Source organism: Oryctolagus cuniculus, chromosome 6 (genome assembly GCF_964237555.1).
Source record: "Oryctolagus cuniculus chromosome 6, mOryCun1.1, whole genome shotgun sequence".
In the NCBI taxonomy this organism is placed as follows: domain Eukaryota; kingdom Metazoa; phylum Chordata; class Mammalia; order Lagomorpha; family Leporidae; genus Oryctolagus; species Oryctolagus cuniculus.
In genome coordinates, this window is record NC_091437.1 from 71855335 (window position 1) to 71870206 (window position 14872).

The 14872-nt window shown below is 42.1% G+C and overlaps 1 protein-coding gene across 11 annotated transcripts in view; it reads left to right on the top strand.

The window, feature by feature from the left end:
- SPIDR (scaffold protein involved in DNA repair) overlaps positions 1-14872 on the top strand; it is a 469038-nt gene that overhangs the window by 349334 nt on the left and 104832 nt on the right. The gene's annotated exons all lie outside the window — the stretch shown is intronic.

Sequence of the window (14872 nt, forward strand, 5' to 3'; positions counted from 1 at the left end):
AGTTAATCTCTTAAACTGCTGGCTATAAACATCTATCTGACCCAAGGAAATCATGTGTACAACAGGTAACATTTTTCTTGAAATAATATTTTGGACACAGATATTACTTTTAGAAAATATTCAGGTGGCCAGCACTGTGGCGTAGTGGATAAAGCCGCTGCTTGCAGTGCCGGCATCCCATATGGACACCTGTTCGAGTCCCGGCTGCTTCACTTCTGATCCAGCTCTCTGCTGTGGCCTGGGAAAGCAGTAGAAGATGACCCAAGTGCTTGGGCCCCTGCGCCCATATGTGAGACCTGGCTCCTGGCTTCTGATCAGTGCAGCCAATTGAGGAGTGAACCAGCGAATGGAAGACCTCCCTGTCTGTCTCTACCTCTCCTTCTCTCTCTGCGTATCTCTTGACTTTCAAATAAATAAATAAATCTTAAAAGAAAAGAAATTATTCAGGTATGATTCTGATTAGCTGGAATCAATGCTTTTATTGACACTTACTTAGCATTTGCCTAATGCTACTTAATTCTGCTCCAGGAGCCCATCCGGGAATACTATATTCTATAGTTGTCTTATCTCCTTTGACTCTTCTTGGCCAAACTTTAATTTGGTGACATTAATAGTGTTGAAAAGAACTGATCAGGTATGTTGCAGAATCTTCCAAACTGGAATTTATCTGATGTGCTAAGCATGATGAGGGAGGTGTTATATGTCCCTGAGAGGAAAACCACAGAGGTAAAATACTTTTCATCATTTCATATGTGTATGGACACTATCAACATGACTCCTCACCACTGTTGGTGTTGACCTTGGTCATCTAGCTGAAGTAGTATTTGCCAGACTTTTCCACTGTAAAGTTACTGTTTTGCCCCTTTTTTGTCCTTAATTCTTTGGTAGGAAGTCATTATGCACAACTCATATGGGATAAGGAATTCTGATCCCTTTCTGTAATGGTGGAGTAATTATTTGCAGATGTTTCACATGAGACTTCTGTTCCTTCTACCCCGTATTTATTTATTTATTTTAAAGATTTATTTTATTTATTTGAAATACTTACAGAGAGAGGTAGATAGAGAGAGAGAGGTCTTCCACCCATTGGTTCACTCCCCAAATGGCTTTAATGGCTGGAGCTGAGCTGATCTGAAGCCAGGAGCTTCTTCCAGGTCTCCCATGTGGGCATGGGGGCCCAAGCACTTAGGCCATCTTCCACTGCTTTCCCAGGCCATGACAGAGAGCTGGATGGGAAGTAGAGCAGCTAGAGATTGAACTGACTCCCATATGGGATGCCAGTGCCGCAGGCCAGGGCTTTAACCCACTGTGCCACAGCACCGGTCCCACATATTTATTTATTTATTCAATTACTTATATCACTATGGACTCATGCATGTTTATTTTATTCTTTGAGTTATAATCTAGTCATTTGTTATTGCTCAAATTGTTCTAGCTTTTGTCATTGGGAATTCTTTCAGTTGATGCCTATGTCCCTTTGACACACTCCTCGTAGTGACTTTTGTTTTATTTCATTTTGCTCTGTTTTGAGTACTCCTTACCTTCTGGCACTTGGCAATGCTCCAGGCTCATTGGATATATTCCCTGCCGTGGTCCAAAAATCAGCTATTTCTCAAAAAATCCCTGTTTCCTTTTGTTGGAGGGTGGTATCGGACAACAAGAAACACAAGAAGATTATGAAAATAAAAGTCCACTGTAAAGCATTATAGAGTTGATCCATTCTTCAGTAATTATGGCCATATAGAAGCTTTGAAAATAGGAATGCCCTGTTTTGGATTGTTTGTGACCACTAGAAGAGATTATCTGTTACCCCTGGAAAATATCCTTTTCTCAAAATTGTTCTGTAGACCTATAGAGCTGTTGTTTGTTCATTTGCTGTTTCTTTCCTGTCACTCAGACAGTTTTCAATATCATTAATGACCTTTTGCAGATGATACTTTTGTCATTTATTGTCATTCAGCGTTTCTGAGAACCTAGTCTGAGAATTCCTTCTGCCTGGCAGCCTTAGTATCTCCCTGTGCTGGTCCAGATCCCCAGGCAGATATTGCTTGTCTTTATCTCATAGGCTGGGCTTTTTAATTTACAGGCTCACATTATTGCAGCCATCATTTTAGGATATCCTCATATTAAAGGGTCCTGGATGGCTTACCATCCTATCTGTGACTCTCTGGTGGCCAGATCCAGTGATTTCTATATCTGAGATGATGGTGTTGAAAGAATATGCATTCTCGCAGATGTCCTAAACAGCACTCTGGCCTCAGAATCAGCACTTAAGGCATTCGGATCCAGCTAAAAAGCCCATGAGAGTTTCTCAGGCATGGAAAGCCAGACACTGTGGCAAAAAAAAAAAAAAAAAAAAAAAAAAAAAAACAAAGACTAAATGAAAGATCTCTGTGAGTGAGATCCCAGCAGAAAGAATGGGGCATCAAAGAAAGAAGTACCTTTTTCTGAAGGGAGGAGAGAACTTCCACTTTGACTATGGCCTTGTCTAAATAAGATCAGAGTTTGTGAACTGAAGAAGCTTCTATAGCCTTGGCAACTCATGACAAGAGCCTTGGGTGATTACTAACGTCATAAATAAGAGTGTCAATTGTTAAATCAACAACGGGAGTCACTGTGCACCTGCTCCCCATGTAGGATCTCTGTCCTTAATGCATTGTACTATGCGAATTAACGGTAAAACTACTACTCAAACAATACTTTATACTTTGTGTATCTGTGTGGGTGCAAACTGTTGAAATCCTTACTTAGTATATACTAAATTGATCTTCTGTATAAAAATATAATTGAAAATGAATCTTGATGTGAATGGGATGGGAGAAGGTGTGGGAGATGGGATGGTTGTGGGTGGGAGGGACGTTATGGGGGGGGAAAAGTTGCTATAACCCCAAAGTTGTACTTTATACTTATTAAATAAAAGTTGAAAAAAAAGAAAGAATATGCATTCTCAAATACTTTTAAAAACAGAGCTTGATTCATTAGGAACGGGGTACATAAAATAATGGTTGTCAAGTAGCAAAAATTCTTTTAACATGAGAAATTCTGTTTTTGTGAAAATTTGTAATCCTAGCTCAGGAGTATTTACCTGTGACTGTCTTTGGTGAGAACTTAGTAAACAGCACGTGAGAGGTAAGATAAAAGCGCCTGGATGTATTCCTCCTTTTGTATGTAAATGATATTTTGTTGCGATTTTTATGTCATAACAATAATTCTATATTAAATTACCTAATGGCACAGCTGGTTAAGCTACCATGTGGAACACCCGCATCCCATGTTGAAGTACTTGAGATTAAGTTCCTTCTCTGCTTTCAATACAGCTTCCTACTAATGCTCACCCTGGGAGGCAGCAGATGATGACTCAAGCACTTGGGTCTTTGCTGCCTACATGGGAGTCCTGGATGGATCCAGTTTCTAACTCCTAACTTGGCCATCCCCAGCTTTTGTAGACATTTTCATAGTGAACCAGCAGATGGGAGATTCATTTTCATATTCTCTCTCTCTCTCTCTCTCTCATGCTGTTTCTTTCTAAATAAATAAATAAACTGTTTAAAAATACCTGGGTCCAACTGATTACTTGGATCCCCACTCTGTAGGAATTTCTAGGCTAGATAAGTGAAATGCTTCACTCCTTAATTCACATGTCTCTCAAAGAGATATGGTATTTCCACAAAAGTGTATACCAAATTGTTTAATCTGTTAGTGCTTTTTTTTTTTCCTTTTGGCTATAGTTGATTTATAGAGAGAAGAATATATGTTCCTTGCCCCATAGCTGTACTTCTTAGACTGAGTATCACACTCAGTGGCAGAGAAGTTGACTCCATCCAACCTAAACAAAAGAGAGTTATTAAAGGAATTTAAACAGCTTATGCAATCATTGGGGAGACTGAAGAAATAGACTCTAGGTTGAACTTAAAGACCAACAGCCAGGCCACCATAGGAGTGGAAGCAACCAGAAATCAAGCACTTCTATTCCCAAAGCCATGGCCAACAGCAGGGAACTGCCTGATGGTGATGCTATTACTATTACCCCTGACTCTAGAGCTACCCAGTGTGGGCTAAGGGCTGAATCAACAAACTGAATGCCTCATTTCTGCCTTTTATCAATGCAGAGCTATTGGCCAGACTCTGAACTCTTTGTTAATGCATAAATAGCACAGTTAGGCCCTCTGCCTTTGATTGACAGGGTCTGAGTTACAAGGGAAACTGAGGTAGGAAGAGTTTGCTTTCTAGTCTCAGAAATTATAAGAAGACCCAAGGAAGGTGATTGGACTCCTTCATATCCACGAGAAATGTTTGAAGGAACTCACTAGGAAAAGAAAAATGAAACTATGTGAAGGAAGTAGAGGATAACATCAAAGCCTGCAGTCCTAAATTTTCAATTTAGAATGTCACCAACTGTAGGATGTAGAATGTGCAAGACCATGTCTTTGTCCTTTTCATGTAATATTCTATATTTTTAAAGAATTCAAAGTCCAAAAAAATTCTGCATACATCACCTGATAATAAGTATGCTTGAATGTTGGCAAAGCATGGAACCCCCCCCCAGAAAAAAAAAGCTAATATAATAGCCTGAGACTGAAAATTAAAAGAAAATTTCCATATAAGAATGAAAGAGAGGAGCCTGCACTGTGGTGCAGTGAGCAGGGCCTCTGCCTAAGGCACCAGCATCCCATATAGGTGCCAGTTCATGTCCTGGCTGCTCCTCTTCTGATCCAGCTCTCTGCTTATGACCTGGGAAAGCAGCAGAAGATAGCCCAAGTGCTTAGGCTTCTGAGAAGAAGCTCCTGGCTCCTGGCTCCTGGCTCCTGGCTCCTGGCTTCGGATTAGCCCAGGTCCAGCCATTGCAGCTGTCTGGGAAGTGACCCTGTGGATGGAACTCTACCTCTGCTTTCTCTGTCTATAACTCTACTTCTCAAAGAAATAAATAACATCTTTAAAAAAAAAGATTTTATTAGAGCAACTTATGTAGAAGATTCCAGATTGAGATAGACAGTCCAGGCACAACTGTACCAAGCTTTTTCTATACTGAGCATCAGAAGAAGCTAGGTTTTACACATTTACAAATTAACAGCGAGCCCAGATAGGAGCTTGTGTTATAATATGTTTTCTTAAAATTGTCTAGGAGATAGTCCCTCAGATATCCTGCTTGGCTTTATGACCTTATCACAAAGGCTTCTGATAACACTTAAACTTCATGGTTGGAGAGTGGCCCAGTTAGTCTAACAGGCGGTCAGCATCCTTCTGAGACATAAAGAGATCAAAATGGAGAAACAAGGCTCAAGATGGCATTACTATGGTTTGTTGTCATACACAAGCATTAAAGCAATAAAATGTTAGGCTATAGAGTACAACTGTTGAGCCGTGATTTAAAATGAAACTTCAGCGATGCTAAAAGCAGATATACATATTTGAGGTACACTTTTAAAAGTTTTCAAATGAGCATATATTAGGGCAAATAGATATTGCAAACATCAAGAAGTTGAATAAATGAAATCAATTTTTACTTTTCTCTGTGCTGCTTGTTACTGCAGTGCATGAATTTTTTTATTTTTTATTTATTTTTTATTCCCACAAAGCTGTAAAATATGCCAGAGATCCGTTTCTGTTTTATATCTAGAAAAGAGTCAATTTGAAAAGACTTGAGTATCTACTATAGATGACATATTTTTAAAAAGTATGACTATTGCAAATACGTGCTTAATAACTATCACTATGCTCCTAAATCTGTATTTATGAAACATGAAATTTGTTCACCTTTATAAGTAAAAACTATTGTTAAAAAAAATAAAAAGATGATGGGGGGCCAGCACTGTGGTATACTGGGCTAAGCCGCACCTGAGGTGCCAGCATTCCATATGAACACCAGTTCATGTCTTGGCTTCTCCTCTTCCTATCCAGCTCTCTGCTGATGGCCTGGGAAAGCAGTAGAAGATGGCCCAGGCCAGCGCCGCGGCTCAATAGGCTAATCCTCCACCTAGCGGCGCTGGCACACTGGGTTCTAGTCCCGGTCGGGGCACCGGATTCTGTCCCGGTTGCCCCTCTTCCAGGCCAGCTCTCTGCTATGACCCGGAGTGCAGTGGAGGATGGCCCAAGTGCTTGGGCCCTGCACCCCACAGGAGACCAGGAGAAGCACCTGGCTCCTGCCTTTGGATCAGCGCGGTGCGCCGGCCACAGCGCGCCGGCTGCGGCGGCCATTGGAGGGTGAACCAACGGCAAAAGGAAGACCTTTCTCTCTCTCTCTCACTGTCCACTCTGCCTGTAAAAAAAAGAAGAAGAAGAAGAAGAAGAAGATGGCCTAAGTCTTGGGCCCCTGTACCCACATGGGACACTCAGAACTCTCCTGGCTTTTGGCTCCTGGCTCCTGGCTCCTGGCTCCTGGCTCCTGGCTTCAGATCAAACCAGCTGCGGCCATTGTGGCCTTTGGGGAGTAAACAGAAGATGGAAGACCTTTCTCTCTGTCTCTCCCTCTCTCTGTCTGTAACCCTACATCTCAGATAAATAATTTTTTGACAGGCAGAGTGGACAGTGAGAGAGAGAGACAGAGAGAAAGGTCTTCCTTTGCCGTTGGTTCACCCTCCAATGGCTACTGCAGCCGGTGCGCTGCAGCTGGCGCACTGCACTGATCCGAAGCCAGGAGCCAGGTGCTTCCCTGGTCTCCCATGTGGGTGCAGGGCCCAAGGACTTGGGCCGTCCTCCACCGCACTCCCGGGCCACAGCAGAGAGCTGAACTGAAAGATGGGCAACCGGACAGAATCCGGCGCCCCGACCGGGACTAGAACCCTGGGGTGCTGGCGCCACAGGTGGAGGATTAGCCCAGTGAGCCGTGGCACCAGCCTTAAAAATGATTGGCTTATTAATAATAAATGCTTAACAGTAATAATACTAAGGGCTTCATGGTTCTTGCAATGTATAAGTAAAAGGTAGTGGTACTGAGATAAATAGGAGTGGATGCTACACATGGTTGGCAGCTGCTTTTGTGCATTCAGCTGCTAAGGGGATGAGGATGTGCCCACAAGAGAGGTTTGCTCAAATGAAAAACTGGGACTTGGCAGCTGTTCAGCACGCAAGCCCAGCTGTCACAGCCCTTTGTAAATCAGCATATGTAAGAGAGAGTGAGGAGATCACAGATCACAGATTCTCTATATGATGCATGCGCAGTGATGAACTGAAATGGAATACTTGCTAGCAGGTAGAGTAGAGGTAAGAAAGTCAGAACTTCAGGGAGATAGCATCCAATGTGGCTATGGTGGCTGGGGGCAAGCATTAGCAGCCTGTGTGAAACCACAGCTCTCTTGTGGCCCCTAACCTGAGTAGTCTCAGTGCATCTGCTGGAGGATAGCCCTAGCTGCAAGGATTCGTATTCATGGACTTAGCTGAGAAGGCCCTAAAGGTGGGCAGAGTGTTTGGGTAGCTGTGACTTTGTTGGGATAAGAACTTGACTTGTGCTTGCTGTATGAGACCAGTGAGTTAACCTATATCTGCAGCTCAGGAGTGACAGGGCAAGGCAGTCTCCTGGTGTTCTCTGGGTCCCATTATAAACAGTGACTTATAAAGTGTTAATGTTTTTCTTTTATATATATATATATATATATATATTTATATATATATAAAAGACCATTAATAAAAGAGGAAACTTTGGTAAAAATTGAAAAAACAGGTCATATGACTCTGCACACAAAATGCTCATTGAAAATGCAGTTTGGTGGAAGGTGGGGAAAATGTACAGATATTGCACATTTGGGGAATTATAAAGGTCTTAGAATGGATTTTTTTTAAGAACTTGTTTATTTTAGAGATAGAGTTACAGAGAAAGGGAGAGACAGAGGGAAAGGTCTTCCATCCGCTGGTTCATTCCCCAAATGGCCTCAACAGCCAGAGGTGGGCCAATCAGGAGCCAGGAGCTGCTTCTGGGTCTCCCATGCAGGTGCAGGGGCCCAAGCACTTGGGCCATCCTCTACTACTTTCCCAGGCCATAGCAGATAGCTACATTGGAAGAGGAGCAGCTAGGACGTGAACAAGTGTCCTTCTCCCTCTCCCTCTCTCAGTTGCTCTGCCTTTCAAATAAATAAAAAATAATTTTTAATAAGTTTCATATGAGCAATATTTTTCAAAATAGGAAGACTTTCCTTCCAGCCCCAGTGACACAGAAGTTTAGCTGTACAGTATCCGGATCTTGTAGCACAATACATAACACCCTTTCGATTTACTGAAGGTTGGTTTTTTTCCATGCCATGTTTTGTTCAAGTATGTAAACTTTCGGAGGTCATTCCTCATAGTTAGTGACAAGTGGACGATTTTTTAATTACCATGTTTAAACACTAAGCACAGTGTCAACAGAGGCTTAGGGTGTGGTGTTCACATTTCTGGAACCTGTGGGCTCCACCCTCAGTCTGTCCTAGCTGCCTTCAGGACAGAGTGTTGGTGGTTGATCCTTAGCAGTGAATCCAGATCATATCCAGCCCCTGTGGGGCAACTCTCATCCTGTGGAGGCTACCTGTGAAGAAGAACCTGGGGATTATAGACTCCACTGTACTTCCCCGGCCATTCTTTTATCTTGCACAGTGGCAAGTAGGAGCAGGAAGGACAGCCCAGCACATACAAATCCGAATGGAGGCCAGCGCCGCGGCTCACTAGGCTAATCCTCCGCCTTGTGGCGCCGGCACACTGGGTTCTAATCCCGGTCGGGGTGCCGGATTCTGTCCCGGTTGCCCCTCTTCCAGGCCAGCTCTCTGCTGTGGCCAGGGAGTGCAGTGGAAGATGGCCCAAGTCCTTGGGCCCTGCATCTCATGGGAGACCAGGATAAGTACCTGGCTCCTGCCACTGGATCAGCGCAGTGCGCCGGCCACAGCGCGCCGGCTGCGGCGGCCATTGGAGGGTGAACTAACGGCAAAGGAAGACCTTTCTCTCTGTCTCTCTCTCTCACTGTCCACTCTGCCTGTCAAAAAAAAAAAAAAAAATCCGAATGGAAGCTAAAATCGGCAACTCCCCTCCCTGGTGTCTGCACTGTCCTGCTGTGTCATAGTGTTCCTCTGATGATGAGGATGGTCATGTTCCCTTCCATGCACTGAGTCCTTATGAGGCATAAAGAAATTATAAAGTACACAGTTGTGTTCTGTGCTTACAGTGTAGAGCAATGAATAAAACAGATAAGAGCCAGCCCTGGAGAAGTTTCCTTCTAGTGGGGCAGAGACCAGCAACTAAAGTAAACAACATAATTTCCGTTGGTTTGTGTTTATGTGATGTTAGAAAAATAATCTAACTGCTTTATGCCTCACTTTTCTCATCTGTAAAGTGGATGAGAATTTTGATACTCTCTTATGTAATGCAGATATTAATACAATAAAACTCATAAGGCACTAACAGCAGGGCCTGACATGTAGTAAGTATTAAGTTCTCAAAAAAAATTGCTTTTCAGCAGTTAAGACACCACTTGGGACATCTGCATTTCGTATTGGAGTATGTAGGTTCACGTCCCAGCTCCACTCCCAATTCCAACTTCCTACTAATGTGCACCCTTGGAGGCAGCAAGTGATGGCTCAAATATTTGGGTCCTTGCTACCCATGTGGATATCTGTATTGAGTTCCTGGCTCTTGGCAGGCATGTGAAGAATGAGCCAGTGGATGGATAATCAATCTCTCTCCCTTTCAAATAAATAAGATTTTTTTTAAATTTTCTACTATTATGAGAAATAGTATAGTGCTGTGATACAGAGTAGCCTGGGGTAGGAGTGTCAAGGTAACCTTGGAAAGGGTAGAGATGGGAGGTCCAGGAAGGAGACCATTGAGGTAAGACCTGAATGGTGCAGTGGAGTCAGTCATGTAGAGTTCTGAGAGACACACTTCTCAGGCAAAAGGATCAATGATTGTAAAGAAAAGGATGGACTTGGTGTGTTTGGAGAACAAAAGGGAGGTTTGTGTACATGGGATTTCATGAACATAGGAGCCACAACAGAAGATTAGTGCAAAGAACAGGCATGCAGCCCAGAACAATGAGAACCCTTCAAGGTTTTGGCATGAAATGGTTGGGATCTGATCTGTATTTTGAAAAGATGGGTGTGACTGCTCTAGGTCAGATGGAATGTGGAGGTACAATAGTGGGATGAGGAAGCAAATTAGGCTATTTCAGGAATCCAGACAGGTCAGACTGGTGACCTACACCAGAGTGCTGGGGTAAGTGGTGGGAAACAGAGATTTGGAGTCTATTTTAAGAATAATGTTTATGGTATGTGCTAAAGATTGGATATGGAATTATAAGAAGAGAGGACTCCAAGACAACTGTGAGATTTATTGGACTTGGAGTGGCAGTCACTGGGAGAGGTTGGCAGTTGGAGCCCAGTTCTAGGATGGCCTTGATGAGATGAAGGTACCCGTGAGACACTGAGCTGAGGAAGTCTAGCTGGAGATGAGACTGCAGTAGTGCAGAGGTCACCATGCCTGGGCAGGAACTGTCTTCTGTGTTCTACACAAAAACACCAGAAGATAGGTAACATCTAGCTAATGGCAATAAAAAATTAATTGAAAGTCATTTTTAAAGTTAAATTTTAATGAAAGTAGTTTCCCTTTTAATATAGTAGACCAGTGGAACAGAGATTACCAGATACATACAGGAATTTAGTAAATAATACATATATTTCAAATCAACGGAGAAAAGTGAGCCATTCTAGGGACTACTGGGCACATAAATGTTTCATTTTTGCTATATGAGGCTCAGAAAGTTCTTGGAGAATATGTATGATGAAAAAACTACGCATGTTATTGAAAAATTTTTTGTACCCAAATAAATTTATAATTCTGTTTTTTCACAAACTTTTTGAAGTATCCTTGTGTATTCTTTACTGCTATCCAAAATACATGTGATGTTTTAAAATCCCAAGAGCAATAACTGTATAAACATCCTTTGATTTTTCTGAATAAGGTAATACATAAAATTCAACATTTAAAGGCATAGAGATATACGGTGAGAAGTTCATCTCTACCCTTCTGGCCCTCCATTCTTCTAGTTCCCACATACCCTTCACAGACATACCCCCTGACATAATCTCTTATATATCCTTCCAGACTTTGTTAATAAATATGAATGATTAGATGTGGAAGCAGGAGGAAGAGGAGAGTCTAGAAATAGTCTAAGGTTTGTGAAACAAGAAGACTAGTGGCTACTTTAACTGAAAAAGGAAACTCACTGGGGGAGAACAGCTGGAGAGAGCCGGGAAGATAGGACATTTCATTTAGACATGTTGAGTGTGAGGGGTTGTGAATGGACCCTGCCGTACTGAAACAGAATTAGACATAGTGTAAACTCAAAGTGTTCAAGATGGATGGGTAGAGAACCAGAAGTAAATGTGTGTCACTGTGTATGAGAGGCTGGTGTGACATACAGCCCTATCACAAGGTCTCTGAGGGGAGTGATAATCCTTAGCAATGAGTTTATTTAGCACCAGATATTAGCTTCTGTATATCTAAAGGAAGCTAGGATTCCTTGGCAAAATGGCTGGTTCCTGGTAAAGATGAGAGAAAATACAAGATGAGCCTTGAGCATCTCATTTCAGAAAGTTAAGTATATTCTCTAAGAATGAGGGAGCGTCAAAAAGAATCAAAAGAGCACAGGTGCTGGCTTGCAAGGGGCTCCCACTAGGCACATCTGGGGCAGTTTGAGCATGAAAATAAATTGTCATTATGGATTATAACCCATTCAGTAAGAATTTGTGAGTTTACAATGAAATAAGAAAAGAATGAACTGAAAATTTGATAAAGAAAAGGAAGTTACATGGTTCCACAGTTTTTCCCACACAGTATTTTTCAATTTCAAAAGGAAAAAGAGTAACTTGCCTTTTTTGGAGTCTGGCAAGCAGCATCTTAATCAACTAATACAAGTGAATCTCTTCAATAATGGGACAAATCAAATCAGTGCGCCAGCTCTCAGAATGTAATTGGAGGTGCACAGCATCCCTTCTGTGCTATTCTTACCAGTCTGCATCAACTGAATTACATCACAAGAGTGCATCAGAAAGCCCAAATTGAGTCTGTATCCTACACAATAACTGGCCTGCATCCTTCAAAAATGTTAGGGTCATGAAAATGAAGGAAAAACCAAGGAAGCATTGCAGTTTGCAGGGGATCACAGTGACATGACATCTAAAAGCCAGGCAAGATTCTGAATTATCTCCTCTTGCTATGGAGGACAGGACTGGGACACTGGGTCAAGCTTGAATGAAGTGTCAGGATTAGGGGAAGGAATGTCAGTGTTTATTTCCCCTCCTTAATGGTTGCAGATCAGTTATGTTGGAGAAAGTCCTTATTTGTAGGAACTATACAGAGTATTTGGGAGAATAACGTGTTTAGAACTTTTTAGTACATTTGGGCTTGTTTAAAATAATTTTTAATTGTCACAAACATGAATAGAGGTAAGTCCATGGAAAAAAAGTGAGACCCACACTTTCCAGCAGATTGGCAGTAAAGAGAGGGTGGCACAGGCCAGCAGTTAACAGGAGCCTGTGCTGAGCTCCCAGAGCACACCAGGCTGCCTTCCAAAAGAGCTGGTGTGTACACGACAGGCAGAGGCAAGCAGGATGGTGATCAATGCAGAACAGAGACTGGAGGCCAGGTGGGAAAACCAGGCTGAATAGGAAGCCAGAGGGAAGTTGGCTGGGCCTGTAGGCATCCTAGAGCCTGAGGGGAACCAGCTAGAGTGAATTCCTACCTGAGAACCTCCTTCCCTCAAGGAGGAAATGGACCTTTCTTCTGAAAGTGGCCACTTGTCTACTCTCTGAAGTACAGTAAACTCAGAGTGGTTTAGTCTTTGAAATTGAAATTACTTCTTTGTAAAATATATTAAAACAAGTTAATTTCTATCACTGATATTGTTCCTAGTACAGGAACTCTTAGGATTGCAGAATTTTTAAATCTACCACTGATGATTAAAAAAGAATAAAGCCTTCTGCATCTGCATTTTGCCTTGGTAGTTTGTTTTTAGTTAGTGGGTCAGAACAGGCAGAACACATATTTGTACCTCCCAAACACAGATGATTTATAAATCCTTGCATTTGACATGACTGGTTTCTAGGCCAGTTAGGTAGCTTAGAGCGTGAAACCCTGATTCAGAAGCAAATCATCTAAGAATGAGTCAACACTGTGTTCCCTGTTGTGCCAACAGGCCCACTACAGCAGTGCAACTTACCCCACCTAACTCAGCTCGTTTAGACACTTGGCTGGCTCCTGTATTAAAGCTACAGAACCCTGAAGATGGCCTGAGTGACCATGGTCTTGGTTCTCCCATAAGTGCACACAACCAGTGCTATTCTAGTTGCACAGGAAGGGCATGAATCCACTCATGCAGTGGGCCTTAGGGTGTCTGGGCTTCACATCCTTACAGGACCTGGCTTAGGAAGTCTGTGGTTCCTCTGGTTTAGGCCAACTTACTGTTTGGTGGTCAAGAGGAAGCCACAAGGTACTGTAACTTACCTATGGCTAATTGGCGCCTTGTTCCTTACTCTGCACCCAGTTACTTTTCACCCTTCAGGTTTCAGTGACAAGTCGGCATGAGGAAGTGGGAATACCAAATGACCCTGCACTGAGGAGTGCAATGGTAATAAATGAGAAAAAATATACCCCAGTCTGCCCAGGGCTGCTAATTTCATGAGCACATTTTATTTTATTTTTTTTATCTTTTATTTAATGAATATAAATTTCCAAAGTACGACTCATGGGTTACAATGGCTTCCCCCCCCCATACCGTCCCTCCCACCCACAACCCTCCCCTTTCTCACTCCCTCTCCCCTTCCATTCACATCAAGATTCATTTTCGATTATCTTAATATACAGAAGATCAGCTTAGTATACCTTAAGTAAGGATTTCAACAGTTTGCTCCCACACAGAAACATAAAGTGAAAAATAATAGATGATTTTTTTTAAATGATGATGAAATCAGATCAGACCTATTGTCATGTTTGATCCCAGTGAGAGTCAAGTTGGGAATTGATAATTTCTTTTTTTTTTTTTTTTTTTACAGAAGATCAGTTTAGTGTACATTAAGTAAAGATTTCAATCGTTTGCACCCCCATAGAAACACAAAGTGAAATATACTGTTTGAGTACTCGTTATAGCATTAAGCCTCAGTGTACAGCACATTAAGGACAGAGATCCTACATGAGGAGTAAGTGCACAGTGACTCCTGTTGTTGACTTTACAAATTGACACTCCTGTTTATGGCATCAGTAATCTCCCTATGCACCAGTCATGAGTTTCCAAGGCTATGGAAGCCCCTTGAGTTCTCCGACTCTTATCTTGTTTAGACACGGTCATAGTCAAAGTGGAGGTTCTCTCCTCCCTTCAGAGAAAGGCACCTCCCTCTTTGAAGACCTGTTCTTTCCACTGGGATCTCACTCACAGAGATCTTTTTGCCAGAGTGTCTTGGCTTTCCATGCCTTAAATACTCTCATGAGCACATTTTAAGCACTAAACTTCCTTCTCCCTCCCTCATTTCTTTCATTAGTCTTATCCTAATGTAGAACTTAACTAAGACAAGAATACTTCCCTTTCTACTTCTATACTCCGTAGTGAGATATAGGTCCCACTTTATGAACTGTCTGTGTAGATAATTTTAATTGTCTCCAAGAGAAGGAACCATGTCTTATGCCTTCTTTCTCTACAAAGGGTGAATAAATAATTCAACTTGGTACAACCAGCACATATCAGCATCTGTAAAGCATAAATCTAAGGGCTCTGATTGGTGCTTTGGGAATAATAAATATGGTTCCTGCTCTCAACAAACTTCCAAGCTAAAAAGAAAGAAAAAGATCTGTACATAAGACATTATTTTTTATATATTTGTGGCATATGTTCTTTAAAAGATATAATACCTTGCATTATGAGTCA